Source organism: Crocodylus siamensis, chromosome 4 (genome assembly GCF_052110815.1).
Source record: "Crocodylus siamensis isolate JL-2025a chromosome 4, ASM5211081v1, whole genome shotgun sequence".
NCBI classification, from domain to species: Eukaryota; Metazoa; Chordata; order Crocodylia; family Crocodylidae; genus Crocodylus; species Crocodylus siamensis.
Window position 1 is genome coordinate 97,085,348 of NC_143398.1, and position 26,287 is coordinate 97,111,634.

The 26,287-nt window shown below is 49.5% G+C and overlaps 2 protein-coding genes across 3 annotated transcripts in view; both read left to right on the forward strand.

The window, feature by feature from the left end:
- The first annotated feature begins 962 nt into the window (after positions 1 to 962).
- Positions 963 to 26,287, forward strand: part of ELFN2 (extracellular leucine rich repeat and fibronectin type III domain containing 2) — a 64,790-nt gene continuing 39,465 nt past the window's right edge. The window contains exon 1 of one of the 2 annotated variants that reach the window (XM_090043075.1): positions 963 to 1,083. The gene's annotated coding sequence lies outside the window, so the exon portion shown is untranslated. Of the gene's footprint in view, positions 1,084 to 18,400; positions 18,541 to 26,287 lie in introns of those variants that run through there. The other variant, XM_090043074.1, reaches the window with a different exon arrangement.
- The window catches only part of RAC2 (Rac family small GTPase 2), a 161,016-nt gene continuing 153,164 nt past the window's right edge, over positions 18,436 to 26,287 (forward strand). The window contains exon 1 of the mRNA XM_090043078.1: positions 18,436 to 18,540. The gene's annotated coding sequence lies outside the window, so the exon portion shown is untranslated. The remainder of the gene's footprint in view (positions 18,541 to 26,287) is intronic.

Genomic DNA, 26,287 nt, shown 5'->3' on the forward strand with positions numbered 1-26,287 from the left:
CCCAGAAGTTATTGCCTGGGCCTATGTGAGGGGATGTGGGCAGCCCTCAGCAGTTGATGCATGCACAGGTACCAACTTTTATTTTTGCATGGGGGGAGGGGGATGCTAAGATGATGGACACGTGGAAAGTTTTACACATTTCAGGTGAACCCTCTTCCTGAGGGGGGCCAGGGCCCTTGGGCCCTCGTGTACTCAGCACCTCTACATGCATGGTTATGTGTGGTGGGGGAGAAGGGGGTGCTTTTCCTCCCTCCAGCTGTTGCATGCATGTGGGGATGTGAAGCCAGGAGAGACTGCCTCCTCCCCAGCAGCTGCTGCATGTGTGTGTGTGTGAGAGAGAGGAGGAGAAAGGACTGTGAGTTTCTTCCCTACTGCTGTTGCGTGTGTGTTTGTCTCTCGTGTAAGTATATTTGCGGAGGGGTGAGGTAGTTACCCAGCAGCTGTTGGATGTGTGTGCACGCAGACACAGATGAGTATCTGTGTCTGTGAGGGGGAAAGGACTCTGTGGGTTTCTCTCCTTCAGCTGGTGTGTGTGTGTGTGAGAGAGAGAGAGAGAGAGAGAGGAGGAAAGACTGCCAGCTGTTGCGTGTGTGTGTGTGTGTGTGTGTGTGTGTGTGTGTAAGGAGGAAGGACTGAGTTTCTCCCCCGCAGCTGTTGCATGTGTGTGTGTGCGAGCGGGGGAGAGGCTGTGAGCTTCTCCCCCGCAGCTGTGGCGCGCGTGTGCGCGTGTCTGTCTGCCGGGGCGGGGGAAGAAGGGCTGTGTCTTCCCCCGCAGCTGTGGCGCGTGTGTGCGGGGCTCTCGCCCGCGGCGGCTGCGGGGGGGTTGGCGGCGGCCTGCGGCGGGGGCGGCGCAGCCCGGTGCCCGCGCCCGGCCGGGCCCCACTCAGGCACCGCGCGCCGAGACCCGCCGCCGCCCCGGCCCCGCCTGTCTCGCGTGTGCGTGGCGCGGAGGCGCCGGGGGGCGGGCACGCGCGCACACACACACACGGGCGGTCACACACGCACAGGCGCGCGCAGCGGCGGCGGCGGCTGCCAGCTCCAGCCCCGGCATCGGCAAGCGCCCGCGGTCCGCGCCCGGCCCAGGTACGTGCGCCCCGCGCCGCCCGCTTCGGCCCGCTCCTCGCTCCCGGCCGGGCGCGGGGCGGCGTGTGTGTGTGTGTGTGCGCGTGTGTGTGCGCGCGCGCGCGCTGAGGGGGGTGTGTGTGTGGGTGCTTTGTGTGTTGGGGGCTGGGGGTCGGGGTGTGTGCTGGGGGTATGCGTGTATGCTGAGGGGGTGGGTTGCGGTGTGTCTTTATGTGCTAGGTGTATGTTGTGTGTGTGTGGGGGGTGTTGTGTGCCCCCCCCCACCTGGGATTTCTGAAGCATCCCGGTGAAGCGGGGGGAGCAAGAAGGAGAGCTCTGCCTGGAGGTGGTGTGTGTGTGTGTGTGTGTGTGTGTGTGTGTGTGTGTGTGTGTGTGTGTGTGTGTGTGTGTGTGTGTCTGCCTGGGGTTTGTGAATAGACACTGAAGCTGCTGTGAGCAGCTGGGGTCAGCTGGATTTCTCTGCTCCAGCCCCTGCAAAGAGGAGGGGAGGCTGGCATTTCTCCATGCCCCTCAGGGGGTGGTAAGGAGAGGGTCTCAGCCCTAGCATTTTTTCCTCCCCCACCCCCCATTCTCAGGGGGCTTTGGAAACTTTGATGGAGGGGGGCTCTTTGCAGAAGCAAGTGTGTGTCTGCATGTGTACAATGTGGTAGGTCTGTGTTTTGGAGGTAGAGAGAAGTGAACCTTCTCTCTCTTTCTGGCTTCTCAGGTCTCAGCTGAGAGGCTTGCTGAATGCAGAAGAGTCCCTCGCTGCATGTGTGTCTGGCTCTGATCATTTACACTGGGGGCCAGCATGGGTATGTGTGTGTTGCTAGCAGGGCATCTGTGTGCCCAATTGTTCAGCCCAGGGAAAGGATGCCCACATTTTTATGCATGAGCATCATCCTGCTGTGGGGCATGGGATGAGGGGAGGAGAAGCTGAATGAATGAATGGGAGCCAGAGGAGGGAGAAAAGATGCATCCCATTCTCATCCCAGGACAGACGGAGGAAAACGGCTGCTGCTACTTTTACAGAGCTCAGATCTGGCTGGAGAGCAGCATAAATCTGCTAATGCTGCAGCAACCAACATGCCTGGGAGCTGCTGTGCGTATGCTTCTGTGTGTATGCTTGTGTGGCTGGCTGTGCATCTGTGGGCACGGGTGTGAGCATCTGTGTAGGCATGTGTCTGCATGCATATATGCCTGCTGTCTGCACATGCAAATATAGGTGTGCTTCTGCATGTGCATGCATGTGTATATGCAGTCATACATGCCCATGTAGAATCACACATGAGTTCCTGCAGGTGTGTGTGCATGTGGGGAGGATTTGGAAGCTCTTGATGCTTTGGTATTTAACCCAACAGGCAGGGTTTGAGATGGAGTAGGGGGATGCTGAGCTGAGCTCTGGGGCAGGCTGGTGTGGGGTGTGTGTATGCATGTGTGCCATGCTTCTGGATGAGGGAGGAGGGGGAAGAGGTGTCCATGCTTTGGGGCTTGATGAGCTTGCCTGCATTGCATTCTGCCAGGCCTTTGTCACGCATTGCAAGGTGGTGGGAAGCAGGAGTGGGTGGTAGGCAGAGTTGGGGAGCGGGATAGAGGGGGATGGTTTGCCTGGGCATTCAGTGGCACTTCTGTGCTCACTCTAGAGTGGTCTCTGGTGACCAACCCCCCTCTGGGTGGGTCTGGGGGAAGTGCATCACTATTACAATATGCAAGGAAGGTTTCATTTGTATGGAGCATGCATTATTAATATTTTTAAATACAACCCCCTCTCTCTCCACCTCCTCCCTGTTTGCATACCATAAAGGCCATGAAACTGCAGGGGAGTGGAGGGGGCTGCAATGCTGGAGGTTGGATAAGGTGGAACCCCCTCATCAAATAGATTTCCATGTCCCTACCCCCCTGTTACATGGTTTGCTTTAAGGAAAGCCATCCTGCAAGCAAGCAAATATGCCCCAAAGCTGAGGTGCCACAGGAAGGCTTGTGTCTGTGGCTCTTAGCCCATGGCAGTGTGTGGGTGTTTGGGAAGCCGTTTCTTAATGCTGGGCTGTCTGATGGACTGTTTGTGAGTGGGTTATTGGAATCCAGCTCCTGTTACACAGCATAGATGCAGGTTGGGATTTAAATCAGAATGCTGTTAATTTCACAAACCTAAAATGTCAAGATGGGAATGAAAATGAAGGATGGAAGTGGTGGGTGGGGAAGTGGCTTAAATTCCTCTGTTTTCCATTTGACATTTGTCCCATGAATGAATGCAGTCCTGGATATGCCTTGTCAGAAGCTGTGTTAGAGCCAGTTCATCCAGGCAAGATCCTAGCTGCTTCACTGTAAGCAGTTAAAGCTCAGAAGATCTTAATGACCATGTCAGAGCCATTTCAGCTGCAAAAAAATCATAGGAGCTTCACCAAGGCCTGCTTAGATCCTCAAAAGCTCCAGTAGATCTAGGTGGTCACAGCAGAGCTGGTTTAATTCAGTAGACCTCACTGCACTGTACTCAAGAAATGAGCTTGGCTCCTTGTGGACCACATTCATAGATATGAAGTCAGGGAGGGAAAAATGCTTGTCTATGGAAAGGTGCAGGTGATCTTTTCCCAGGGAAAGGGCTCCTTTGAATCTGGTTTGTCTGGTTTTGCTGTCCCTTTCAAAAGATCATAGAATGTGTGGCACCTTCAGGAAACTGCAGGAAGGTCTGTAACACCCTGGGACATCCTTTCCTTTCTGCCTCTGTGGGAAGGTCTTCTAGGTTAGTTCCAGCACTGGCCACCTCCGTGTTAAGATTCACTGGATGGCTCTCAACCTGGCTTTGTATTGCATCACCATGTGAGGCCTTCCCATGAAGTGATGTTATATGGTGATGCTAAGTCTGCCTGTAAAGATGGGGGGAGAATGAACAGGGAGAAACTCTAATGCCAGGCTGAACAATGGGGTATCAGGGAACAAAATGTTGAAGGCAGTCCATTTATAGAGAGAGAGAGGCTGTTCATGCCTTAGAGTGGCTGAAAGGCAAGAGTTCAGGGAGTGGAATGGATGTTGGTGACTCTTTACCCCTGTCCTTCCTCCTGTCTCTGGAGAGATGATCTGGTGGAGTGACTTTCCTGCATCCAGGAACCAGAATTAAGGCTGCAACAAATGGCAAAAAAGAGGCAGATATACTACACTGGCACTGGTGTCATAGGAACAGCTTCAGCAGTGGGACAGCATGTTTGGCAGCTTCAGCTGAGGGATAGTCTTATGGTTAAAGCTTCAGAAGACCTGGCTGTAAGGCCCAGCTCTATCATGTGTTCCTGTATGATGTCAGCCAAATCACCCAGTTTATTTGTCCCGTGGTTCATTGCTTATAAAATGGAGTCGATAATAATAGTTCTCTGGCCCATCGGGGTGTTGTGAGGTGTCCAGCTACTGCTGTGATGACAACTACATAACCGGCTGGTAGACAGAAGCCATTAAAATAATTTTCCAGTGCAGAGGAGCCTGACCTTATTTGCTTAACACTTACAAGTCAAGAGGAAAATCTGGTTACAACTGTGACTGGCTGATGTTCAGAGGGGAATGGCTGCTGTGGGATACCTTTGATCTAGGCCATGAAAGGGATGGACCAGCTAATTAGCAACCAATGACCCCATCTTATACTCAGGCTGTTCTCACAAGTAGCCATTAACAGCTGCTAACAGCCTTGGGTTGAGAACCTGTTGCTGCTTAATGGCCCTTTAAAGTACAGTACCAGATACCAGGGTATCAAGGTGAGGGTATGGAAACCCTAGATAGACAGGTACATTTCTCTCTCTTTCTCTCTGGTCTTGTTTGGTTTTGCTGAAATCTCATGAATCTTGAACTTTCTGAGAGCTTTGGTGAAACAGCAGCATTGTGAATCTGATAGCAAAGTACAAGCGTGCTAAGTGTGCACAGAAGGGTTTTGAAATCACGGTCCTCTTAGGAGAGTTCTTAGCCCCAGTTTAGCCCATACAGATTATGTTTGTAAAGCATGTGGTGAGCTTTGGATTCATATTTCTCTGTAAATGCCAGTGGTGGTTGTTGATGTTATAGTGCATGTGCTGGGAGGGCAGAGTGAACCATTATGGGACATGTGTCTATTGGCTTGTTCTGTGCTGTGGAAAAGTGGGCTCCTGGTAAGTACAGGTTGTCTCGCAGGTGAGGCACAGGGCTGGGAGTAAGAATACTTGGGTTCTCTTCCTAACTGTGCCACTGCTCTTCTGAGTGACCTTGGGCAAGTCACTTTCCCCTCTCAGTGCCTCAGGGTCCTTAGCTATAAAATAGGCCCACTGCTTACCTCCCTCATTAGTTAGTGTTTATAAAGTGCCTGTTGAGAAACTCTTTGAGGTTGTTGGGTAGAAGGTGCTGTTGAAATGTTCCCACACTACTGATTGGGAAGTGCAAGTGGAAAGATCAGCTCCTTCGGCAAGTTGTATGCTGGATCTATGGAGCAATGTATCGAAGCTGCTTGAGTATTTCTGGGTTCCTTTTACTGGATGGGTTGAATGAGCTACAGTCTTTAAAGGACATGTGTTTGTGTGTAAGAGAGAGAGAGTGAGTGTCTGTGTGTGTACAGGCCTCATATCTCCCTATTGGACTTTATCAGATATTTGCCTGTGTGTATATCATCTCCTTTTCCTGTCTGAGGCAATGGAGTTGCTTCGTTAGCTCTATGGATAGAGGGCCTGTGCTTCATGAGATAAAGCTGTTGAATTGCATTCCTTGGTGCCTCATGGATGTAATGAGCTAGCCCTCCTGGCGTCCATATCTAACTACGCCAAGAGACATTGAGCCCTGCAGTGTGCCACTAATAGTGCTTCTCTATACTGCTCTGGTGAGACCAGCCAAGAAAACAGTATCTAAGTCTGGGTGCCGTGCTAGCAGAGGGATGTTGACAAATTGGAGGGAATTCAGAGAAGAGCAACAAAAATGATTAAGAGCCTAGAGGGACTGATTTATGAGGAAAGATTAAAAGAGCTAAATATGTATAGCTTGGCTAACTGATGACATGATAACAGTCTACAAGTATTTGAGAGATGTAAACATGAGGGAGGGAGAGGAATTGTTTAAGGTGGCACAAGACACTGGAAACTGGCATTATGGAATGAAGTGGAGCAAAGCAGGAAATTCAGTTTGCTTTTGGGAAATGCCAGGCACTTCCTGGGGCTGGGATTCTCTCAGATGGTGGAGTAGTCTCCTAAAGGCAATCTGAAGACATGATTGCTTGGAGCAATTAGTGATGCTGTGGTAAACAGTACCTTAAGGTATGGTATTGCCTTGGCTGTGGGTAAGGGAGGATGTGACCTAAGAGGCCTTTTTCTTCTCTAATTTCTAGGCTCGTCTGGGTCACTTTGTGATATAGCTGACTGCATTTTATTGCTTTCCTGTCTTACTGCTGGGGAAAACTATAGAGACAGTCAGTAAATTCAAGAGAGCTCAGAGGAGAGATGCCTTGTTATGCCTTGACACCTTGGCTATGCCATTACTGGCCCAGCCCACTCCTCTAGGTGCTCTAGACGAAACTAGCTGTTGGGTAAAGTGGGGAGGGAGGGGCTGTGCTAGATGGGCATGCTGTCCATACCACTTGCTAGAGCGACCCAGGCTGCAGTGATCACTTCAGAGGGCTCAGCCTCCCCAGTCACAGACAATCCAGCCCTGGGGTAGTGGGATCAGGGTGATCTTCCCCTCCAGGCACAGGCACAACCAGGAGAGCAGGGGTCAAATGAAAACAAAATTAACTGAGAGATTCGCATTGAGTGGCCAGGGTTCAGGGATGTGGAAGGAGCTGCAGAAGCATGAGCCTGTCATGGACAATGTAGTGATGAGACTATGTGTGGGAATGGGGATATGAGGTGGGAGGTTAAGCCTAAATCATGGATAGACAGACACTGGAACAGCAAGCTCAGGGCTGGGCTGGGAGGTGCAGTGTTAGGGGAATTAGCCCCCAGTCACAGAAGGTCTCACACAGGAAATGGGAAGGCTGTCGCTGATCAAGATTACTGTTCAGCTACGTTCCAGGCCCCAGACAGCAGGAAGGGACCTCCCTCCTGGTTTAAACTCCAGCTGGGTGGGTTGGGGGAAATCTGTGTTGTTTATCTTGCCCATTCTTGCTCTTCTAGTTGGACACTCTCCCTGTGACGGGACTGGAGATCTTCCTCACATTAAAGATGTCAAATGGCTTTGTATCATCTACCCCTGCTAGTATATGATTCTGCTCCTGTGTTAATCTCTCTGTGAAAGCCAACTTGTTCTTTGCCCTTGCAATAGCATTGTCCTTGTTTTATCTTAAATCTGCTATTTCTAGTCTTCTCATTGCTTAATAGCACAGCCCAGCATTATCTAACACACTCTAGATGCTGGATCTGAGGCTGCCCAAGACAGGTTCAATAATAAACCATGGCCAAGCATTATAGGTGCAAAGAAGGTTTGTTTCTGGATGAGGTCTGAAATGATACGATGGAGATGCAGCTCATGTGAGAGCCACTGTCCACTGGGACTGCATGGAAGGACAAGGAGGAAGCTGGTATTATCTGAAGAGGAGGAACAGGGAGGGACTCTGAGGTTCATTTTAGAGTGAACCTAAGTCCATGAGGCAGGATGAAGCAGGATCGTAGAGGGCTTTAGAAATTAATTTTTGAGCCATGTGCCAGGATGCACAGACTGTCTGGGAGCAACAGGGCTCTGCTTCCCGGTATGTGTGAGAAGGCAAGCTGGGGTGTTTTTACACACACAGGGTCCTAATGTGCTGGAACCTGGGAAGGCCAGAGAGATGAGAGTTGAGAGCCCAACCCAGAGAAGCTGAAGGTTTCAAGTCAGTGATTTGCATGTGGGCAAGTCTGCAGAGGGGATGATGTGCAGATCTGGAGACACAGGAGCAGTGGGAAGTGGGAGTGCAAGGCTGAGGATGGCACCAGTGTTACAAACTGTGGAGGGCAGCAGGAGACAGGAGTTGAGGAGGCAGCAGGAGTTGCATTTCAGGACAGTCGTCTTGCCTGAGAGCAGCATGTCTGTTTCTGAGGCAGTGAGCAGAAGGAGACTGACAGGAAGCCACATTGGCTTGATTCAGACAGGCAGAGAGATGGCGGGCAGACAGGGTACAGTACAGGTGTGTTGAACAGGGTGCAGACAGGTGTCTCTCCTTACTTAGAAGTGGTAGCCAAGGTTAAGGGCAAAGAGAAAGCTAAAGGCTTCCCTGACCTAGGGGATTTAAGCACCAAACCACCGTGAAAGTTAAGACATGTGAGGCTAAATCCCTTTGGCTAAAATGTCAACCAGGATGACTAAAAGGGAAAAAGTGAAAAAGGTGAGAGGGCCTTCAAACAGAGAGCCCATTTGGGACAGACAGCCTGAATTGAGAGAGCGTAAGCAGAGCCCTTGACTGGAGGAAACTGGGCCTTTACAGTGGAGGCGGGGGACATGGGGGAGTGGAATGGCCCAGGGTGGTTAAGGGATTGGAAGAAAGAAACAGCAGGAGCCTAACGAAGGGAATCAGTTCTAAAGAGGGGCTCGTGGGGGGGGTTTCTGAAGCAAGCCTGGGGTGACATTTGGATTAAGGGCTGATGAGATAACTGGTAGTAGCTGCCCTCTCCAGTACTTTGCTATGAAAAGGATTGCAAATGGGCTATGGAGAATGCTGGGGCTCAGGGCATGCTGAGAAAACTGAGAGAAGGGATCAATAAGCAGGGTCTGCTGGTGGTGGTAGAAGGTATGAAGCAAGAATGAGGAGAGGAGGCCCACTGAGAAGAAAGGAAATGGGGTCAAGGGAGAAGATAGTGGATGGTGCTAGGGTGGGTTGATAGTAGGGTGGTAGGCTGCCCGGGTGTGCTGGTGCCAAGGGAAGGAGGCTGTGGTAAACAGCATGGGGTGGCACTGAGCATGGCTGTAGCACCATTGATATCATGATATTTCAGAATCATGCCCATGGGACCTTGGGTCTTTTATTCCCGTAATCCTTTCCCATTGCCTCTCAGCCTTCATTCCTTCTGACTGATTTCTTCCTCTCACCAGTGTTTGGGGCCCCAGTCTGGAGTACGGTATCCAGAATCATAAACTATTGAAGTCAGATCACAGTTGGATATGAGATTCCCATCTCCTCTCCCAACACCATCTCCCAGAGTCCTTGGCCCACCACAGGGCAACTGGTGTCTAGTGTCTCCTCTGTGCTCCAGTCTCTGAGACCTTCTGGCTGGGCAGGTTGAGTTAATTCTGTAGGAGTTTCTCCATTCCCAGATCATCTTTGTTGCAACTGGGGTAAAAGACAACTTTCCTTGTAGACTGAAGTGATGGGAGCGGCGTGGAGACAGCTTTCTGCAACATATACTTCTAAAGAAGGTGAAGGGCATGAGTGGGAAGTTTGAGATCCCTGGAGTCTTCCAAACCCAGATCAGAAGGGGATTTAAAAAGGAAGCCAAATGAAGTCACGTGGCTACCTGTTTTTTGCCTTGCTGAGCAGTTGCATTTAGATCTTGCAAGGGCTTGCTCCCCTCTGCCTCTATAAAGTTGGTGGCACAGGACTAGGAGAACGCCAGTGAGTGTTGTGTCTCAAAGTCCTGTACCTAGTACCATTATGTCTGCCACTCACCTCTTCTTACTCTCTTCTTCTGCCTTTTTCCATGATGCTTTTTCTTTTCTTTTTCTGTCTGTGCTCTCCTTTCTGTTTCCTCCCACAGTGCCCTCCCCTCACTTAAGTGCCAGCTTGACCATGTGTCTCTGTTTGTTTTTCTTAATCCATATTATGGAGCAGTGACAGACCCCACTGTAATTTTTTAAATCAAAGCCTTTATCTTGAATTGCACAAGGTCAGGAACCATCTTAAGGAAACAGCGGCTTTTCTAGATCTGCCTCAAAGCAACTTAAAAATGGCTCAACAGGATTAGAGAGAAGAAAGATTGTAAAAAAGGATATGGTTTGGCTGACGGCTGGCTTGAGGGGCAAATGCTGTACACTGCCAAGAAGGAAAGACAGGTCCGTTTCAGGTCTTGGCTACCTCTTGGAGCTGGCAAAGGGCTGGGGACTTCTGGGGGGAGGGAGGGAGGGAGTTGGGGGGGACAGCCCTGGTGCTAAATGAAATACTAGGCATTACCATGCGAGACAGCCAACCTTAACTTAATGTGACATTACCAGCTTCATCTCAGGAAGGCACTTGGGGCAAGCTGGTGCTCCAGGGCTTGCTCTAAAGTCTGGGAAGCCAGTGAGAAGCTTTTCAATGACTTCAATGAACATTAGATCAGGCTCAAGATGTTCTGCTGTGATTTGGCTGCTGGCAGGCAGGGAGCAAGGGCCTTGCCTGCAGGGAAGTGAGACTCCCCCTCTCCTGGTGTATTGTGTTGCCCACAGTTGAGATCCAAAGCCACTCACTGGGCACTGTGGCAATGCCAGTCTGTCATGTGTTTTCTGGGCACTTCTAGAAAGCATCCTCCAGTGTTTCGAAGAACAGCCAAGCTCCACCAGTGCTGCTGGGGCTGTGAGGCAGTGTTTGGAGTTGCCAGAGACCCATTTTCATTTTCCTGGTCAGCATAGGCATTTGTTAACTCTTTATTTTTGCCATCCTTTGCATGAAAATCTCACATGTGTATGGGCGTGACACATGGAGATCACTGTCCAGGGTGAATGTAGCATGAGCAGGTACTGGGTGACCAGAGGCCTCACTTGGCTGGAGCATCTCAGGCCCCACCTGCTTCTTCACCTGAGCTCAACTTCACCACTCTGCCTGCCCATCCCAGACCTGACCTGCAGTGTCCTCTTGGCTGGTGCTGCTCAGTGCATCTCTGGTCTGTTCTGCCTGGTGGGTCTGTGACCTGCCCATTGGCTGACTAGGTTCAGACTCCTTGGACTCTGTCTCTATGGACTCCAGGCAGCCACCTGCTGCCCCATCAGACATGCCTGCGTGATGCTCTCCTATGCATTGCAGAAGTGCACAATCTGAACACCACAACCCATTCACGTGGCAGGTAATGCTGTATATGCATCACATCCTTCTGGCCCTTCCCAAAGATCCCCTCTGCTTGCCGTCTCTCCCTCCTCCTAGTTCCTTTTCCTCTCTCCCTGTCAGCCTGTCATGCCTCTGAACACTTCTCCGTTGCCCTCTGGGCTCCTTCCTCCCCAAGCCTCCTCCAGCCAGCCAGGGCTGGTTGATTAGGTTGGGTACTCCACTTTTTCTTTCCCAGTGTTACGGGTTCCCTGATGTGCCCTGTCACAATAGAGGCAGAGTCCTTTCCAGATCAGTTCTGCTTCGTCGGCCATCAATCCAGGATTCACCACCATGCCTGAAAGGTCCAGGTTCAGACCTCGTGAGGAGAATGAAGCCCCTGTCCCACGCTGTGCTATTTTGCTCAAATTTTCCTTGGCTGCCTCCTAGCCTAGAGCAGCACCCCTTCCTCTGAGCATGTGCCTCCCATGGGGGAATCACATGCTGCCTCTGAAAAGGAGATTTACACATGTGAGGGGTAGGGGGATGTGTGCAGGAGGATGGACTGTTTATTCTTAACATTTTGTGTTATCTCCATTAATAATACCACCTCTGCCTCACATGCTAATTAAGACTCAAGACTGTTAATTTAATGGGGAATTCAGGCAGAGACCACACAAGATCGGCTGGATTAAGTTAACCTTATGGACTATTAATGTATCTCCTCGAGGGGTACTTCTTTGTAATGAGAATCCAGCCTGAATGGCAATTGGAGCCTGTGTTTCTCTCATGTTCTGCTTGAGAGAGGCCGAGAAATCCAGTAACAGAGGCTGCTGCCGGTCAGGAAGATTGTAGTATATTGGTGGGGCAGTGGTGGGGGCCAGGTCTGGAACTGCAGGGGGGTGTTTCAGCTTGGGCGTGATGGGCCCTGGAATAGCAGTGGGGGTTCAGTTGGTTGGGAGTGAAGGGATTGGGTAGAAGCGTGTCAGGCTGGAATAGTAAGGGGTATCGAAAGGCAGGGAGACTGCAGTATATTCATAGGGTTTCATGGGGTTCCAGGACAGGAGTAGCAGCAAGTTGTAGGTGATGACTGCAGCACCTCCACAATATTGTATGTGGGTGTCCTGGATTGGGACAGTGGAGAGGAGGTGCAGGGCTGGAGTGAAGGGCATTGGTTGAGTGGTGTGGACAGTCCAGAGTTGAACTAGCAGTTGGTACCAAATGCCAGAGTGTACACATTGAGCTGCGTGATAAGTATGAATAGATATATGTGGCCTGGTCGGACTGTCCCACATGAAGTCACCTATGTATACCAATGTATGAGTGGCAAGCTGAAAGAGGCTCTTTTCAGTGCTTCTGGGGAGAAGCGTTATGGTAAACTGAAGCTGGATTTCCAGAGTCCTGAGGACAGCCTCTGACTACAGTCCAGCCCCAGGAGCTGCAGGTGAACCTGAATTGGATTTTCCCAGCATGCTTTTTTGCACAAGGTGGATGACACTGCTAAGGCGGGGGAGCTCCCAGTGTGAATTTTATCATCTCCATGGAGTTAATTGACCAATGCTGCGAGCAAACTTTCCTCCAGCTAAGGAGGAAAGGGCCAGGACTCCATATCGCAGTATCAGTGAAGACCATTTTAGGGAGTGTGGGGACCTGATACAAAATTCCAGGGCATGAAGTTCAGCTTGGGGACTGGAGGAAGATTTGGGGCTTGCTCTTCAGTGTATGAGGATGTGCAGAAACCTTGGAGTTTTTTCTACAGGATCTGATCAAAAGGCTTAGGATTGTCTTAAGACCCAGAAACTTCTGAATCCAGAGAGAGAGGTTTGGGGTTTAGGGCATGGGCCACCAGTGAGGGTGAAATCTTGTGACTTGGGGTGGTTTAGGGAGCTTCTCAGGGGATTTGAGTAGGGGTTGAGGGGGATTTGTGTAGGCTGGGGCTTGGTTCAAGGCATTTGCTTTGTGTTTCAGAGGCTTAGTTCAGAGAGTCTGGATGAAGACTCAGGGAAGGGCAACATTAGAGGAGGTGAGAAAATAATTCAGTCCCAAGATTTAGGGTCCAGTGTACTGGTGTATTTTGAGTCAGGCATGGGAGAAAAGCATGGGGCTCAGTTCAGGGTTTGGAAAAAGGTTTGGGCTGTTTGATGCTGGAGTTTGAAAAAGGGAGAGCAGGGAAAAAGCAAAGGCTTGATTAGGGCTGTTTGGGTAAAGGCTCAGTACCCATACGGTTCCTGCACTCAGCTCTGGGGGTAAGACAAAGGATCACAAACACTGAGTGAAGGTTCAGGGTAGGTCACTTGGTCTAGGGTTTCTGAGTATAAGTTCAGGCTAGTTCCTGAGATCATTGTGGTTGGGTGAAGGAGCTGAATAATAATGTGGTTCATGGAAGCTGGTTCAGGGGGATGTAGGGAGGATTTAGTGCCAAGCTCACATTACTGAGGTAAAACTTTTTGTCCTTCATCCGGACCAGTTCCTGACTTGTCCCTCATCATTTGGATTCATGTGCATGTTGGGCAACAGCAATGGAGAGACCTGGGCATCCCATGGACATCTTTGTTTTTCTCCAACAACTGCTGCCTTCCTATCATTGACCCTCCTCAGTCTAAGTAACAGAGGAAGGCAAACTCTGGGTGTTAGGTTAGTGTTGGCTGTTTGCAGTGTCTGCACTGTGGTTTCTGGTTTATGGGGTGTGAGGGCAAAGGGTTCAAGCCATGTGCCTGGGAGTTGTGGGGATGGGAGGTCTGCTCAGTTTGTTACATGAGGTTGGGGTATAACTTCTAGGGCTGTGTCCATTGCTACCACTGAATAAGGGATTAGTGGCAGGGTGAGGAAGGAAAAGTGGGAGCTGGTAGGAGAAGCTTTATAGAGGCCAGACTGGCTGCTGTCCTTCAGGGATGGATGCTTTCTTTAGGATGGCCCCAGCAAACATACCATAAAGGTGCACACAGCCATTGCTGACAGATACCCAGCAATGGCTTGTACACAGATGCCGTACCCCCAGTTTACTTGTGCATATCACAGAATGCACATTCGCACAGAAGTCATGCACAGCTCCCCACAGTGCCGCACGTACAAGTGTGCGCTTTACAGAGAGATCATTTACACTGGTGCACAGGTTGCATGAGGCTCCCACAACATCATGTACGTGAATGCTGTGCACACAGAACTCATTTACGTGCCTGCCTCACAAACCTGCTGTACGCAAAATCTCTCACAACGCTACACACATGTGGCTAGCGTTGTTGGCACATGTACATATCTGCCACGCATGCATGCTTCTGTTAAATCCTGTGTGAACATGCACGTGCACAAGGTAACACAGATCACTTGCATCTCTAAATAGGGTGTGTACAGGCACCTTTTTTTAGAGATACAAGCACCCTCTCTCCCTCTGTTAACCAACAGTAGTGCTATTGCTGTACTCGTGAAGCACAAGAGCAAATGGTGAAAAGGTCAGGTTTAGGGTAACAGCTTCTAGCTCCTCTGGTAGATTTTAGGACTTGGCTTAGAGGTGAAGACTCACCCTGTGAGAGACTTCACATCCCCGCGTCCCCACTTTGTTCTTGTAAGAAGCAGTGAGCACAGAACCCTCTTTAAAGTGCCCTTCAGGGAGCACTTTACCCAGAGGAGCTGTTAGCATTGTTCCAGTTGTAGCAGGGTTCAGCAGCCTCCCCGAGTGCTGGTAGCACATGTTGGCTTCATTCCGGCACCTGGGGCAGATCATTCGCTGATCCAACCTGCTTGCTCCCCTTTCCCCTTCCAGCCTGCATTATTAATCACACGTAAGGCAAAAGAGATGTTAGTGGGGAGCATGAGACGGAGGCACATGGGTTCAGTGTAGGGGGGGTGCCAAATTCCCTTGGTGGAGCTTCCTTTGAAAGGCCTGAATTGGCCACAGTTTCACAGAGAGGAGAGTTTTGTTTCAGAAGGCTGGCAGAAAGCAAAGGGGGAATAATTTGGGGTAGCTGAGGTAGGGAATGGGGGCTCCCTCCATCCCTCTCTGTCCCCTGTTGTACCACGTGAGTGAGGTCAGAACCTATATGTGTGTGGTGGAGGGTGACAGTTTGAAAGGAGTGTGTGGGCTAAGTAATTTTATGGAGGATGGCACTTGAATATGCATCTCAGTGACTGTAGGGGAGAGTGGATATATTTGTGAGTGGGGAGGAGGGAATGGGGGTGTGTGGAGGAGTGAGTGTGTGCATAGGGGGGTGTGTGTGTGTGTGTGTGTGTAAGAGTATGGGGGTCATAGGTGCATGGTACAGAGGTATGTGTGCATCTAGGTTCATGGGGGAGTATGGTGCAGGAGTGTGTTTGTTTTATCGGTGTAGGAGTGAAGAGTTGTGTTTGGCACACAAATGCATGTAGGTATGTGAAAACTTAAGTGTGTAGAAGTGTGAGTTGTCTTTGGTGCAGGGAGGTTGGGGAACTGTGAAGAATTGTGGGAGTATTGTAGGGGTGTGCATGAATTTGAGTGCAAGTATAAGGAGTGGTGGGAGTGTGTCACGGGAATGTATCTGTGTAGAAGTGAGAGGAAGCACACAATTGTGTGTATTTGTGTGAAATGTTGTGGGAGTGTCATGCAGGGGTGTGTGTGTGTTGTGGATGCCAGGACAGAAGGAATTGTGTTTGTACAGGGGTAAGCCTCTAGAAGTGTGAGGAGCTGTGGGAGTGTAGTGCAAGACATTTGTGTGTAAAAGGGTGAGGATTGATTAGAGAATGGGGGTTGTGTAGGAGGGTGAGGAGTTGTGCTTGGCATAGGGGTGTGTGTTGGGGGGGAATAAGTAGTTTTATGGAAGAGAGTGTGCATGCATATGTATGTCAAGGAGTGCATATGTTGATTGTGTCTCTTTGTGCTTATTAGAGCATGCACACACGGTCACATTACCACGGGAACAAATCTTTCAGGCCTTACTCTGCTTTCATTGAGCCTGGGGGTCAGGGAACTCTCACTTATGTGAGTGGGGAGTCTGCTTCTGGAGGAGGGTGTTGAGACAGGTCTAGTGGTGTCTAGCCTTGCAAAAGCCTGCAAGTGCGGCTAGGGTTAGACACATCCCTGTAATCGCACATATATCTCTGTGCTCAGCACCAGCGCATATCCATATATATCACGCATGTGCCTTCTAACCCACACCTGCAACCCTATACTGACACATCAACATACACATCTGCACACCATGCATGTGCCTTCTTATACACCAACACACACACATGTATACCATGCATGTGAATTTTTCCACACACCAAAAATGTATGCACTTGTACACTCTCACCCCAATGCACACATCTATATGGTATGCATGTGTTGCCCCATACTCAACCTTTATACACATACCCCTACACCAACACACCCACGTACACATGCATACACCCCTCTCCCCCACCCCCATACCTACATCTACACTGATAACATAACATACAAGTCTATGTACTGTGTGCATGCTGTGCAGGCTTGTGCCTTTCCAAGCCAGTGCAGGATGCATGCACATTCAAACCCATGCACCTGCCTTCCTCATGTACACCTGACAAGTGCATTCCCATGTGAACACACTTACACAGGTAATCTCCCCCATAAAGACCCACCAGCCCTATTAAAAATTAATTTTAACACCAAGCCCCACTCACCCACTGCAATAAACTCTGATCCCCGTGTAGTGCCTTTATCATGGTTGTTAAGCAACACTTACAGAACATTTTCAGCGCGGTCCCTAATAACTGGCTTGCTTTTGTCCTTCTATCACACCCTCCTACTCATGTTTCTGTCCCCCTCTCCCTCCTGTGACCTGGCCAAAGCTGTCACCAGCCTCCCCCAGGCCCCGCCTTCTATTAGGGTTTATGTATTACTTCACTGTGTTTAGAATTTGCAATCACGTCCCCTGATGCTGCTATCAGCCAATTTCACAGCACTCTGGGCTGGTGGGACCTCACACTCTTCTTTGCATGCAAATTATACGCATCCAATGCCAAAAGAAAGGAGGAAGAAGGAAGGAGTGAGGAGTGTGAATGTAAGCAGGATGCTTCTGTTCTCGATGCTCAGCCACTGAGCTGTAGCATGTGTTAGTGGATCGGAGAGCGACAGTGCTGAGAGGCTCTGGAACTGGGCAGACCTAGAGAAAATGGATATAGAGAGAGACTCAGAGATGGGCAGGATGGAATAAGTACGTGTGTGTGTGTGTGTACACATGCAGGTGTACAGAGCAACGCAGTGATTTTCAGGTTAGGTTCCTGTATAATAGCTATTTATAGAATATCATTTTTGTGCATGCAATGTTGTGTGTCCACATGTTGTACAATGCATTTTGTCTTGGTGGTGGTGATGAGAAATATTTGTATGGTGGTGTGTCACTATTTTTTTTATATTTGGTGTCTATTTGGGCTTGTGTGTACATGATGGTATATGCCTGGGTGATGATGTGTATCTGTGGTGATGTGTAAGCATGTAGTTTGTACTAGGTATATATTTGCCCTTGCATGATGGCGTATTGGCTGGCGATGTGTTCACGGGCAAATCTGTGTGTGGTGTGCTTGACACTAAGTTTGTGTGTTTTGGGTAACTATATTTATGATATGTGTACCTCCGTGATGGAATTTGCTTGATGTGTGTCTACATCTGTCAGGGAGGGGGGCATTCGGTAGGCATTTATCTGCTTATTGATGTGTGCTTATATTTATTTTGTATATGTGTACATGTTTGTATGTTTTCTGGGGTGGAGTGTGCATGCTGTGCATGTATGTGAAAGAATATGAACACTTTACTCTCTGGGTGGAGGTTTGAGGTTGCATGGGGTGTGTGTAAGGTTATGAGAGTGTATGTATGTGTCTGCATGAAGAGGTTGCTGAGTGGGGTGTGTTTCTGTATAGTAAGTTGGTGTGTGGCAGTTTGTGTGTCTGGGGAGTGTGTGTATAGTAGGTTAGCAGGCGAGGCTGCCTGTGGGATTTGTATGTGAGAGGATGTGCACAGGGTGGTGTTGCATTGTTTGTGAGCATGCACACACCAGCTCATGTGTCAAAGGGGTATATTTATATGCTGTCCAGCCTGGCTTAGTCAGTCAGCAAAACACTCCTTTTTCCCACCATGCCAGGGGCTGGCTTATTCTGTCCTTGGTGGAACAGCCCAGGCCCTTTGTAAGGAGGCCCTGCTTCCCTTGGTGCTTCAAGGTGCTTTACATTGGACCGTCTGTCTCCCCCACTGTCTTTGTCTATTTGTCTGTTCCCATGAGCACTAACATGCCCCTGCTAACTCGCGCCATGCACTGCCTGTGGTCTTAGCAGCTGTGCATCTCTCTGTCTCTGTCTCTCTCTCACATACACATGCACACACGCACACATTCACACACTGGATAGTCATCTGTGGTATATTCAGTTGCCATTGGAAACCTAAGAAAGAAGTGAATATATCCTCCAAGTCTTAGGCTCTGTTTTTTTTTCCCTTCCCTTCCCATGCAGGAGGCAAAGACTTTCGCAATGAAACCCTTCCAGCTTCAATTCATGCAAGAACTGGAGTGCCATGTCCCAGGCCACTCCTCAGTGTGATGGTTTGGCCTTGACTGGAGGGGAGGGACACGGAGTTATTTGCCCCCGCTTTCCAGGTAAGGAGACTGGCCATCTTTCTCTGGCCCTGGCTCCCATTGTGTTGTGTCTTCCCCTTGGGCACAAGGGAGGAGAGGGTAGGGTTTTCCACTCCAATCTTTGCTTGAACCTATGCTTACCCAGACACCCCACTGGGGGAGGCGTTTCCACCCCACATGCCCTGCATGCCGTCAAGGGGAGGGGCTGTTTGCAAGCTTATGGGAGGAACATGTGCAGGTTTGTTCCGTGGGATCAGAGCTCTCTCTACCCTTCACTCCTGACACCTTCATTTCTCTTCTCATCACTTATTTTCTCCTGGCCTCTGAGTTCCCATTTCTCTGTACAGGGGTGCTGAGATTTTACCACAGATAAGCTACGAGCCAGCCAGAGGATCTGCCATGCTTAGTTGCTCTGCACAATTGCATAACACTAAGGGGGAACCGGGCTGCTGGAGATACAGCCTGCCGTAGCATAGTAAGGGGCATCATTCAGGAGGAGGGCTGTAGCACTGCTACAGTTCCTCCTAGACTTGCTTGTTCTCTGCTTCTTTGCACCCCAGGCCAGCTCTGTTAGAAGTACTGGCCTCCATTTTCTGGGTGAGCTGCTAATGCCTGGGTGAGCTGCTAATGCCTGGGTGGGGAGCTGTAGCCTGGGCACGTTCAGTTTCTGAGCCTCCTGGCTGTCTTGAGAGTGCTGTTGCCTGGGTCTGCTCTAGCCCCTGTGCCCAGCATAGTGGTAAAGGGTCAGTGGGTAGCCAGAGGTACTGTGATCCGTAATCCGGGCATGCTGTTGTCACTCCAGTGCCCCAGCACAGCATTAGAAGGGGCCACGTGCTGCTAGCCTGAATTAGCAGAGCCTTCCCCCATGAGGTTATGGTGTACGTTATTGCTGGGAGTCATGCCCTGTTTAAATGTGCTTCAGCTTCAGCACAGGCTGCTGGGAACACTGTTCCTTATGGACCATCCCGCTGGGATCTGGGAGCAGTCAGGCTGGTTGCAGCTTTGCAAAAGAAGCTGCTGTCCTTAGGGAGGCAATGGAGTAAGAAGGCGGTACTGGATTGCTTGCTGTCTTTCCAGGATACACATATGTTTTAGACTACAACAGACTACGGGAGAAGGAGCTGTGGCTGGAGTGCTGCTCTCTGACTCAGAGCAGGGAGCACTTGCTGCCTGCGATGCAGTTTCTGTTGTAGTGGCAGGGAAGCTGTGGCTAAGGCTGGGTTACCGCAGTCTGGGGCAGTAGGCTATGCTTTAGTTGCTGTACCCAAAAGCCAGAGGTGAGGTCTTGCTGATTTACATTATGCTCATATATGGATACAGGAAGCCTTTTGGTGACAAGAACCAATGTGAACTGAATGAATACAGTAGCATAGACAGGGCCTTGCTTTGCATCCTAAGACCAGAAGTATGGGGTGGTGTTTCCAAGGCCTTGTAGGCTGTGGGGGGGGCAGGACCCTGGAATTTATTCTCTCAAGAAATGTGGAGAAGACTGAGGGAGGCATGAGCTGAGAAACCAGTTGGAGGTCTAGTGGGTCAGGCACTCCTGTGTTCTAATCCCAGCTCCGCCACTGCCTCTAGGGAATTCCCTTACCTGTAACCATCTGTACCTCACTTTCCATACCTGTACAATGGGGATGGCAACAAGCCACTTTCATGGAGGCTGTGAGACTCAGTTAATGCCTGCAGTGCACTTCCTGCTGCAAGTATGAATACTGTTGAGGAAGGGGAGAGACAGGCCTGCACCCCCAGGGAGCTGAACAGGTTGGCACCGTGCTGGCTGGGGGCGGGCTGTAGCAGGGTCGTGGAGGAGAATCACTAATGGAATGGCTGCTATGTGCCAGGGCCGAGGCAGCAAGTCTCTCAAGCCTCTGTTTGTTTGTATAGAGAAAGAGGAGTTTGTGGCCTTGCTCTGTGGAAACAGAGTGAGGATTCATGGGTGATGGGCAGGCTGCTTGGCTGAGTCTGATTATGCAGCCATGCTGTCCATGTGCCTGAGGAGCAAAGTGGAGCCTGGTACAGGGCATGCCTGGAGCTGGGCCAGGCCTCACCCACACATGCGGCTGGGTAACGCTGAACATGGGGCTGAGAGATGCTCAGGATAGGTCTTCTAACAGGCTGTGCACAAATGGGGAGGGGGGGATAGAGTGGGTGTGAGAGGGGCAACATCCGGTGGCAGAGAGAATGGCCTGATGGACAAGCAGCAGAGGTGTGTGGTGAGGAGAGAGAAAAAGGAATAAAGATGCAAAGAAGGAAAAGGAATGTAGCACAGAGGAGCTTAGCAGGGAAGTGAAGAGAAATATGGCAGAGAGGAAGGGGACAAAAAAGGGAAGCAGGTACACTGCAAGGAGGCAAGGATAGCAGTCCCTCTAAGGGAGGGAAGGATGGAGTGAGAGCAGCAGAAGAAGAGTGAGACAGAATAAGATTCACGAGAGCCATGGCTCCACAGTGGGGTGAGACCATGGAGCCACAGTGGTGGAAGACCAGGGAGGGTCACTTGCCTGTTTTCCACAATGTTGTACACATGTTATGCTTGGAATGCAGGACCCTGAATAGGTCGCTGCTCCAGTTTTGCCCAACAACCCTTTTATCTGACCCATGAGCACGCCTGACCAGGGGAGTGCAGCATGTATCCTCCAGGAACACAACCAGACTGCGGCTCTCACCAGTTGGCTGCGCCGCCTTCTAGGTGTCTCCCCAGTTTAGGGAGTCTATTTGTGCGCTCTGTTCCCAGGCAGGTGGCTCTACATCTTGTGCACGGAGTAAGGAGGTCAGGACCATTGCTGCCAGACACTTCCATAATGTGCTTTGCCTTGTCTGCTCATTGCCTCCAAGGTAGTGTCTCAGAGAGTGAGGCTGACAAGGGAACTAGGACTTTGGGACATAGTTGGACAAGGGGACTGATTGTGGGGTACTGCACCCCTGGGTCAGGTGGGACCTCACATGCTGGATCTAATCTCTTTGTGGGCTGGATTTAATCCATGTGTTGTAAGTTGCCAACCCCTACTGTAACATGCAGGGTAGGATGTATGTTCATGCTTCCCTTTACTGGTGGACTCAGAACTGCCGATCCAGGTGTCACAGACCAGAACAGCCAAGGGAGATTCTCCTGTAGCTCAAGTGAGGAAAGCCTGTGGTTTCTGGGTCTGAGGAGCTGAGTGCTGTCCTGGTGCACATGAATTACCACAGTTCACAGTGCAATGACTGGTGTGAAGTCTGAGGTGATCATAGATTTGTGAAGAGGAACCAGACCACTCCCAGGAAATACACTGGACCATATTAACACGCATCATTCAAGTCAGTGGGAGATGATTGCTGATGGCAATTGATTACATACCCAAAGTGCAGCTTCTGGATGCCTCATTCCCTTAGGTACCAAATAGTAGTCATAAAACATTGTGGATTTCTACTTGGTCATCCCTGCTGAGCAGTGGATGGGGGAAGCCCAGTCCAAGTGAACATGAAGGGGGTTTTTCACATGTGTCACGGAGGTGTAACAAGATTGAGACTTGGGCAGATGGTCTGGTACTTCTGAGAGCTGAATTGCTGGCACTGCAGAGTGTGAATGTGCCTGTCTGCAAACTCTTCTGCAGGTGAATGCATGCTCATAGGTGAGCTTCTTACGCTTGTATTGTATGTTTTGCATATTGTATATGTGATCCACGTGGCCATGTTTGTTTTGCATGTGTTAGGCTTCATGCAGGGGAGGATGTACCTCAGATGTGCAAAGCCATGTGTTTTTATGGCTTGGCTCCAGGAAGTGCTTTACACATGTGTGTTTTGGACATGTGTGTGTTGCCTGATCTGAACAGGTATGCCCTCCAAAGCTGGTTGAAGCAATTTGACCTCAATATGCAATGCTGACTTTGAGAGAAGGGTTTGGGTAAGGTTGCTTGTTTTAGCTCCCTGGTGTTTCTCATCCCTTTCATGTCTCATGGCTGATTTAGAGCTGAAATGCAATCTCAGGAGCTAACAGCTGTGCATTGTTCACTTCACTTATTCTTGCTGGCTTGGCTTGCCTCCCAGGGTCAGGTGGGTCCTGGCATTCAGGTCAGTTTCTCTTCGATGAACCTTGGACCATGGATAAATCAATGGCTCCCCTGCCTTGAAAGCACCAGTGAGGGAGCAAGGGTCAGGCTGGAGCTTGCTAGGCAGCAACAGAGCCAAGCAAAGGCAGGGAACTAGGCTGGCCTGGGAGAGTTTTGGTGAAACAGGTTATCTGGGGAAGTCCATAGTGATCAACTCCGTATGCTTCCTGCGTCTAAAGCAATTCAGTGCCTCAGTCCCGGGGATGTTGTTGAACATCTAAATCAGTTGTTCTCAATCTCATTAGACTCAAGACCCCCTTGGAAAATGCCAGCTCTGAACTTTCAGTCATTTTTTTTTAACTACAGAAAAGTAACAGAACAATTCTTCTGTTGCAAAGAAAGACCATAGCAAGTCAGGCTGTTTTTAACATGATGGATTCCAGGTTTATCCTGTGAATCGTATTTACCCAACTAAGAGTGCTAACACTGTGTGATACCCTTGAAAAGATCTCTAGTGTGGCACCTTGGTTGAGAATCATTGATCAAAATGACTGCTTTTGCATCAGTCTTCACTACTGAGGATATTGTGTATGTTCCTATTCTGGACCTATCTTTTCCTGGTAACAAAGATGAAATACTGTTAGAGATTGAGGTTCCAGGAGGAGGCGGCCTGGAGCCAACCAATAATTAAAAACAAGCAAACAAACAAACAAGTTGCCAGGCCCTGGTGGTTGATTCCAAGAGTGGTGAAAGGAGCCTGCTAACCAAAACAGACATGTAATTGGGCAGTTTTGGGCTCTAGGTGGCAATGATGCATGGGATAGTGGCTGCCTGGCAATGGCTGGGAGAGCTGTGGCAGCAGCTGCTATTTTTGTGCTCCCCGTAAGTCAGTGTCCAGGGCTGGTGTCCTGGTTGCCTCACCCTTCATTACACTACTGAACCAAAATATGCAATCTTTCATAAAAAGCATCTCCTGTTCTAGAGGCTAGAGTGGACCGGATGCTGGACCTCTATATAAGAAAAGACTCTTGTGATGGTCTGTAGATCTCTAAACCTTACTTCAGTACCTGGCAAAAGGGCTAAAATGAGAATTAAAATGAAAAGTCAATGACCTCTTGAAGATTGCGGATCTGACACAGTCTTATCAGCCCAGATGCTGGCAAGGAAAATCAGTTCTCCCTAATCACAGAGTGTTCTTTGAACATATCCCAATGAATTACTGGATAAAGGAAAACCAGTTGATAGAATTTAATTAGGTTTCCAAAAGGTCTTTGGAAAGATCCCACAAAAGAGGCCAAGTGAGGAAGCTAAGTGCGTCTGTGAGGGGCAAATGGTGATGTAGATCAAAAGACTGACTGGGAGAGAGAAAGCAAACAGGAGTAAAAATGGTAAAGTGTCTTCATGGCCACAGGTTAACATGGCCTCAGGGTTCTGTTCTACATCCCAGGTCATTTAATACATTCATTAATGACCTGGAAAAGTGGGTGAACAGTGAAGCAGCAAAATCTGCAGCTGATAGTGTTTTTAGATTAGCTGGGACTGAACAGGGCTGAAAGGAACTTCTAAGAAAGTAGTTCTCAACCTTTTCAGACTGCAGGCACCCCTGGATAGATTCAAGGCAGTCCTTGAAAAATGCCAGCTCTTAGTTTTCACTCTTTTTTCCTACAGGAAAATAATAGATCCATTTTTCTAGTGCAAAAAGCTCAGAAAGATCTCGGTTATGGATTTCTTTTTGAAATCTCAGGGTTCAGCTAGTGAATCATGTTTATAAATTTGAGAGTGCTAACACTGTGTGACATCCTGTGGCACCCTTGAAAGGCTCTTAGGGCACCGCAGGGTGTTGGGGCACCATGGTTGAGAATCACTGTTCTGAGAGCTCTAAATATGTCAGGTGAATGGACAGCATGGTGGCAAATGAAATTTGGCATTGATAAATGCAAAGTCACAGATGATCGGTACTACTTGGACACTTTCTAGGGCCCTAAATTGCCTGTATCAGTGAAAGAAGGGGCCCTGGTTGTCACTGCAGATAGCTCAATATAAATCTCAGTTCCATGTGCAGCTGCAGTCAAAAAAATCAAACAAGCTCTTAGGATGCATCAGGAATGGGATGGAGCATAATATGGAAAATATTGCAACACCTTCGTATAGATCGTGGACGTGGTCTCCTTTAGAACAACAGGTACAGAGGTGGTCACCTTATGTCAAGGGAAATACAAGTATAGCAGAGTCAGGAGGGTTTGGCAAATGGCAGTGAGAGTGATCGAGGGCCAGGAAAAGTAGATGGAAATACAGGGGTTGTTTGGTTGTTTGCCCTAGGAAGGTGCTGAGTGAGAAGGGCAGGACAGAAGGTTGTGAAATGGCTAGTATTTGGACATCAGGGCAATCCAAATGCTAAGTGGCCAGGGAGGGGCTGCTTGCCATGTGGGAAGCACCAGTGAGAACCATGTCAGCTCCTCTTCCCCTTTCTCCCCACTGCACCATACTATGTGGATGCACCAGCCACCATTCCCAGGCCCTTGACTGTGGGGTCCTCTGTTGCTGCATGCTACACAGGCACTTCAGGTCACTGAATCCCACAGCCTTTTGGGCTGTGCCTCATTGCATGGGGAGGGGGCAGAAAGTGGAAGCTGGAGGAGAGGGCGGGAACCTGGGGTCCCTGGCTGCTGCTATAGCTGAAACGATCAAGGGAGCATTAGTCAAGTGGGGGATGGAGGCCACAAATTAATCCCTTGCAAGACCTATATAGCTCTCAGGCCAGGAGTTGGACAATCCAGTTTTGGAGGAGGGAAGCTAGGATTCTCTGTCCTCTGTGTCATGATACAACAGTGGTGGAGGGGCAAAGATGATTGCTGCCACTGCTGGTGGTTGGCCAGCTGCACAGCAGTCACTGCTGCCCCATGTACTGCTGCTACTCAGTTCCCAGACCTGCCCTGTTACAAATCTGCAGTGCAAGAGCGATGAGATGTGCAGTAATACGAAAAGGCAGCAAATGTGGAACTGCAGGCAGGGGATTCCTCCTCCCCCTCACCCAAATTACGTGTCACGAGGCAGCAGAACTCAGTGTTGCAGGAAGCTGTTGAGGCCAAGAATCTAGTTACAGGTTCTTGGAAGGAGTGCATTTCTGTGGAAAGCATTGTCCTCACTTCTGACATCACCCATTTTGGATATTACCTGGCAGGAAAACTTTATGCTCTGGGGCAGTGGTTTCCAAACTGTGGTATATGTGCCACTGGTGGTCCAAGTGGACATGGTCTGTGATTGGGGACTGGTCTACAAATCATATCAGCCCACCTGTGCCTTTGTTGTGTTTTCAATTAAAATTTGATGATAAGGGGAGTTTGTTCATCTGTGAGTCATTTTATGACACTAAAGAATTTGGGAATTCTACCGCATGTTGGTTTGTAGGTATTAGAGACAAGAAAGAGACCATGATATGGAAGAGTAGGTCACCCTACCTTTGTCTGCAGCAGGTTCTTTTGTCTACCTTAGAAACAACTGGTGCTGGCTGTCATTAGGGGAAGGAGACTGGACTAGAAGGACTTCTGGTCTGAGGACATAATGTCCATGTTCACTGCTTTTCATAATAATGGCTATTGTATCACTGGGGCAGTTCTGTTCGCCTGTTGGCTTTATGCCATTGCTACATGGTTTGGTGCAACAGTCATAGAGTAGAATGGTTGAAAAAGCTGATGTCCTGATCCTCAGCTGGTGTAAACTGGCTTTACTCCATGGAAGTTAAT